Raw genomic sequence first — 6,117 nt, 5'->3', positions numbered from 1 at the left:
TTCAATTGCTTATTGTTCTTAATGCTTTTTATGTGAGATAATCTTTAAATCTTATCTTGGGCACATAGAGAATACTGACCATTAGTCTATGTGTTGGACCTAGGGTCATTGTTGTACTTACGCTAGTTGAATAAGAATAGATGACCCCGAGTAGTGGCATAGGGAATTAATGTTCTATACATCGCCTAACCCTGCTTACGTTGGCGGACTAGGGATAGAAAGCTTCAAGTAATGGTTAGTAAGATATTTCATGAGGGATCTTCTATAACGATTTTGTTAATTTTCCGTGGGGTTATAGTGATAAGATAATTTATACAAGGCATCAAACATCAACAATAGAGGAATTAGGGATTCTAAAACACAACCTGACCGCTTTCTTGACTCTGTTTACTCGTTTATTTAATTTTTGCACTAAAACTCGACCCCCCCCCCTTTTACTAGTTTTTATACGTTGCACACATTTTTTCTTACTTGGAGGTAGTCCCTATTGATTCGATCTTTTTATTACTTCGACATTATCAGTACACTTTGTTGTACCCCAAAATTTGCCCTCCCATTTTCACATTTTCATTCAAATCTTGGCTTGAGAACATTTGGATACATGTTTCATTCATATGTACCAATCATTCATCCATTAGTTGATCACTATAGATTCAAATCTTTTGGCTTGCAAAGCTAAGGTTTCTATATGGATCAAACCTCAAAGGTATGGCTTGGATACTCATTTGTTCATAGGGAATGTGAAACTCCAAGTCTTGATTATGTCACTTTAGGATCTTGTGATTGGCTCGTGAGTGTTGGTTAGATTATCTAAGCCCTAATCATGGGCCCATGGGTTATGAGTTTGTCTGTGAAGCCTCGTGTTTGGTTAAGAGACCTAGATCATATGGTGTGCCATGAAACCCTAGTTTTGGAAAGGGGACTATTTGGTCCATGTGGTTTGATTCATGTTATTTCTATTAATCATACCTTAATTATGGATTGTCACATGGCTTTTTGTTTGATGATCCATTTGGTCATAGGCTTTATTCCATTCATGTTATTCATGGTGCATTCCTAATCCATGCCTCCATGTTTCATATTGTTTCATGGTGCAAGTTCATGGATTTTATTAATTCTTTTATCACAATGCATTCATTGGCTCATGTTTCATAACACATTTCTAATCCATTGATTCTTGATGTATGGTGCATTCCTAGTCCATTCATTCATGTCCATAATGCATGACTCAAAGCTATGTCTTAAGTATTTTTTTGGAGAAGAAAATCACAACTTGAAAATGAGAAATTTATTTCATTAAATCCAAAGAACTAGTTTCATTCACAAAGGCCCATTAAATCCATACAATATCGTTTACATCACCCATACAAAAGTTACAAAAAAAAACATAAATTTGACCAAAGGTTGACTTTGGTCAATAGTTGACTTTTTGGTCAACTTTGACCAAAGTCAACACACTTTCCCTAAAACCCTAAACCTTATAATCCTCACTCTTCATGCTTTATTCTCCATTTTTTTTCATGTTCCATCCAAAGTTACTTCATGTGCAAACAAGCTTTGTTTATACTTTTAACCATGGCCATGGAGTTTCCGTTTTAATCAACTTTTTCTCCCAATTCCAGCTAACAAACTTTCACAACTCCCTAAACCAACAGAGTAACTAAAATTGTTTTGGCTCTGATTCATACTAACAGAGTTAATCTCTGTTAGCTCTAACTAACTTCTGAACCACTTCTAACAGCCTAACTGAACCAGCCTAACAACTATAACAGAAGAGGTGAAGAAAGTAACATAATAAGAAAGATCAGAGAAGTATAAGAGGGACTCACCTTCATTCTTCAACTAAAATCCTACTCTCCAACAAAATCCTTCACTTTGCAACGGAATCCTTCACTCTGCAATGGGATCCTTCAATCTACATATGAGATTCACGAGCTTGGATCAATCTGCATTTGAGATTCACGAGCTTGGATCAATCTGCATTTGAGATTCACGAGCTTGGATCAATCTACATATGAGATTCACGAGCTTGGATCAATCTGCATTTGAGATTCACGAGCTTGGATCAATCTACATATGAGATTCACGAGCTTGAATCCTTCAATCTTCAAATTCAGTCATCTCTCTCCAATCCCTAAAATCCTATGCATCTCCATCATCATCATTTTCACACTCTGCACAACATCACTTATCTTTGGAGATTCTGCACATAACAGCCATGTACTGAAGCAAAAACTCAGGGATAGAAGAACGAATAAGAAGATAGAACTTACGCGAGGAAGAAGAGGGAAGCTATGAACTCCAACTATCAACGTCCTTTCTATTAAGCCACTACATCACGATCCTACTCCGGTGAGTTCTTTTTATGCATATGTGTTTCTCTCATTGTTTTCATGGAGCCATGGTTTCCTTTCTGTTGATTCGACGAAAAATCCAACGAATGTGACGCCACCGAATACGAACTCCCGAGATGCGCCTTCGTTTTCGAATCACACATATGTGTACATGGCCGCGTTCGTCATGGAGTTCTTGTTTCCTTACCGCTTTGTCTTTTTTCATTAGGTTAGAGGGACCGGGTTGTTGGCTTGACATCTCAGTTTGGGCCTTAGGCCCAACAAGTTTCCATCTGTTGTAGGCCATCCTCTATTCGCACCCCCTACATTTCAGTTTTAGATCTCACCACTGGCTCCGTTGGGCTTCAGGTCCGAGAAGTTTTTTTATGTTTTTGAACAGCTTCAAAACTCTCTCAGCATTGGCCATTGGGCCTAAGGATGGGCTCCTGCCGCCATTTGCCATGCATACCACTAATTCCAGGTTATGCACCCTTGATTATTTGATTTAATTCATGTTAATGAGCTTACTTAGGTTTTAGAATTAGGATTAGTTTCCATTAATCACATGATTAGGTTAACTAGATTTTAGGGTTAATTAGGATTTTTAGGTTTTAGCTTAATTTCTTTAGTATGACTCTTAGATTATAATTGGAACTTAAATTTAGTTTAATTGGAATTAATTAGGTTTGATTAGAATTAGGTTGATTCTAGAATCCAAGTCTATTTTGAAATAGTTTTAGAATTTGATTAAACATTAGGCTATGGTTAGATTTTGATTAGAGTTCAATTTGTGTTCCTAATTGAAATATTGCATGTGAAATGACCATTTTACCCCTTAGGGGTTTATCTTGTTATTTTAGTCGTAAAATGCATGATTCCCTTTAGGATTAAAATTTGACTTAGAACTTTAATTAATTTTAATCAAGTCCTTGATTAGCAAATGCATGTTCCCCTCAGGAATAACCTATGAACAATTCTAACCCTTAGGTTAGGTTAGTCAAAACTTTCGAATCAACTTAAATCCTATGATGCAAGTTGATCAAAAGCAATTTTGATCAATTAAATTCTTTGATCGTGTATAACCCCACAGTCTGTTCAAATGATCAAAAGTCACTTGATATGACTAATTCTAACGTTGTGGATCCCCAAGCTTCAAGACCAGTTTTTCATGCAAGACATCCCATTCACATCGAGTAGCGGATTATACAAGATACACCAAAGGTCAACACTTAGTAAAAACGATACAAATTGTACGACACTGTTGTACCCCAAAATTTACCCTCTTCTTTTTAACCCTAATTGCTCATGTCTCTTTATCATACATACTCATGCATATCATTGGTTCTATGGTTATGGGATCAAGGTATCTTGTTATATTGGATTATCTCAAGCAAGAAAGAAGAAATACATGTATTCAAGTCAATGAGGAGGAGATGCCCTCAATCTCTTGAAGATGATAATCATTTTCCTATCATTTGGCTATCAACTAGGGTTTTGGTCAAAGTCAGTTCGTGGTTGACTTTTTGAGCAAAATTCGTTTCCATGATCTTATATGTATCAAATTATTCATGTGTGAGGTATTGGTCATTGGATGTAATCATAAGAAGCTCAATAGATCAAGAGGGAAGAGGAATTGACTGTGTAGAACAAAAGTCAATTGTGCAACCAAAAAGTCAAATCTTGACTTTTTAAGGTCAAACTTGGGTCTCATAAGTCAGATATGGCGAATGGTTGAGATTTTTCCAAGTGGAATCACAAGAATCAAGAAAATCAAGAGATTTATCAAAGTTGCCTAATTTGGGAATTGGGGTTTTATGGAAACTTACTATTTTTGGCAAGTATGGTATTAATGATCAACTATCTTCATGGCCAATTTTCCCTATGACCAAGGTTTCAAATCAAGTTGGCCTCAACATGAAAATTGTTCTCATTTCTCCTAAACTTAAGTAGATACCAAGTCTGTAGCATTTGGAGCATCATGGTTCAAGTTGTGATCATTTGAATAAGTGTGTTTCAAATTCATCAAATGTTCAACACTTAGAAAATTTTCTAAGTGTTTCAAGTCAGGATTTTCAACAAAGTTCATGGCAATTTTAAGGAGTGTTAGACATTTCATTTCAATTTTCTTTCAACATTAAAAATGTTCCTTGATCCTTCATCTTTCCTTAGGTATCAAGTTTATGAGTTTTGGTTGAGCATACATCAAGTTGCATTCGTGTCAAGTTGGTTGCGTGGTTGTGTTTAAGCTTAAGGTGAAAGCATGCATTAACCAAGTTTTACACATTTTGCGCCAATTGACCAAGCATTATGCATTTCCACCATGCATAATATTCTGATCTTTCCTCAAATGGCCCAAACAAGCAATTTCCATGCATGACATGGTTCCCATGCATTTGGCAAAGAAGGGAGGAATGTTTCAAGTGTGCAGCATGCTAATTCTGCCCTCCCTCATGTGGAAGCTTACCCTAATGTTTTCCAACTCATATCTCATTGCCAAAATGCACCAAACATGCCATCAAAATAGCACAAAACACAACTTACCACCTCATTTTCATTTTGCACTCAAACTTCCAATCATGCCCCTCAGCAGAATTCTAACCTTGACCGATACTTTACCTCACTCTGCACACCTATATAAGTTCCTCATGACCTGATTTCACACACACACGCCATTAAGGAGAGAATCTAGATCTGCAATATTGGAGCTTGCAAGCATTTTCTCCATTTAAAGCTCTTCCTTCTTTATTTCTCCAGCTCTCTTACTATCATTTGAAGGCTACAAAGCATTGTTGGTGGGGTTTGTGAAGCTCAAACAAGCACAAGAGGCAGTTAACCTTCTCCACTAGGTAAGCTTCTCCTCTCTTCATCTCCTTCATTTTGGATCTACGCATGCCATGAATTACTTTCTTACATTATACATAGTTGGTTTAACATGATGGTTCTGCTTGAATGTTTGAATGTTGGATGTTTGAGTTGCTGAAACTTTTTGAAAATAATGTGTTTTGCTTGACTTTCATGCTAACTTTCTCCATGATTAATCCATCCTTTTGAGATTTGCTTGACATGGTTGTGTTTTACTCTATGAGATCTATATTTTTGCTTTTGATTTCATTTAATTTCATGGATTATGGATGAAGTTATGCATGTGTGGAGTTGCTATATGGGATTGCATGGGATTAGGGTTTAATTCGTGTTTGAGTTTTGGACCGAGGTTGAAGATGATGTGTGGCATGTTTTGATTGACTGACGTTTATTTTTGTCGTTTCTGACATAAGTGGTTGTGATCGGTTGATACATGTTCACATGTTTATTTTGTTTCATTTAAATGCCACGCCCTTCTGATTCTGATTATTTGGTTTGGATCATGGGCATTGCTCCTTCACTTTTTCCACCCCCATGCGTTGGACTCATCTGCATGTTTCACTTGGTTTCTGATAACACTAAAATACACTACGTATTTGACTCGGATTGCACATTCTTATTAGGTTTTTATTGTCATTTTTGTGTTATGTTTTCTTTTTGTTCTATTTTCAGGTACTTTTCCCTACAAGAGCCTTTTGTGAAGAAATGGAGCCAAACGAGCAAGAAATAGAAGTTTTTATGGAAAAAAGTACACATGGCGTCCAGCATGGCAGCCGCCAAGGAGGGTGCCATGACGTGTAAGCTGTCAACTGGTGGTAACTACCATGTTCCCATGATCCTTTCATTTTGTTCACATGGAGGGCGCCATGGTGGGGATGGTGGGCGCCATCTTTGTTGGCTCATTCCCATTAAGGATAGTTGG

General features: G+C 36.9%; 1 long non-coding RNA gene across 1 annotated transcript; it reads right to left on the bottom strand.

Moving 5' to 3' along the window:
• Positions 1-1,273: 1,273 nt before the first annotated feature.
• On the bottom strand, positions 1,274-3,109 carry LOC127086188 (uncharacterized). The gene is made up of 2 exons (XR_007789420.1): positions 2,274-3,109; positions 1,274-2,203 (listed from the first exon to the last, which is right to left on the bottom strand). It is a non-coding gene; the product is annotated as an uncharacterized LOC127086188 (long non-coding RNA).
• Between the last annotated feature and the right edge of the window lie 3,008 nt (positions 3,110-6,117).

The sequence above is a fragment of the Lathyrus oleraceus genome, chromosome 5 (genome assembly GCF_024323335.1).
Source record: "Lathyrus oleraceus cultivar Zhongwan6 chromosome 5, CAAS_Psat_ZW6_1.0, whole genome shotgun sequence".
In the NCBI taxonomy this organism is placed as follows: domain Eukaryota; kingdom Viridiplantae; phylum Streptophyta; class Magnoliopsida; order Fabales; family Fabaceae; genus Lathyrus; species Lathyrus oleraceus.
This window is presented reverse-complemented; position numbering and strand designations above follow the sequence as displayed.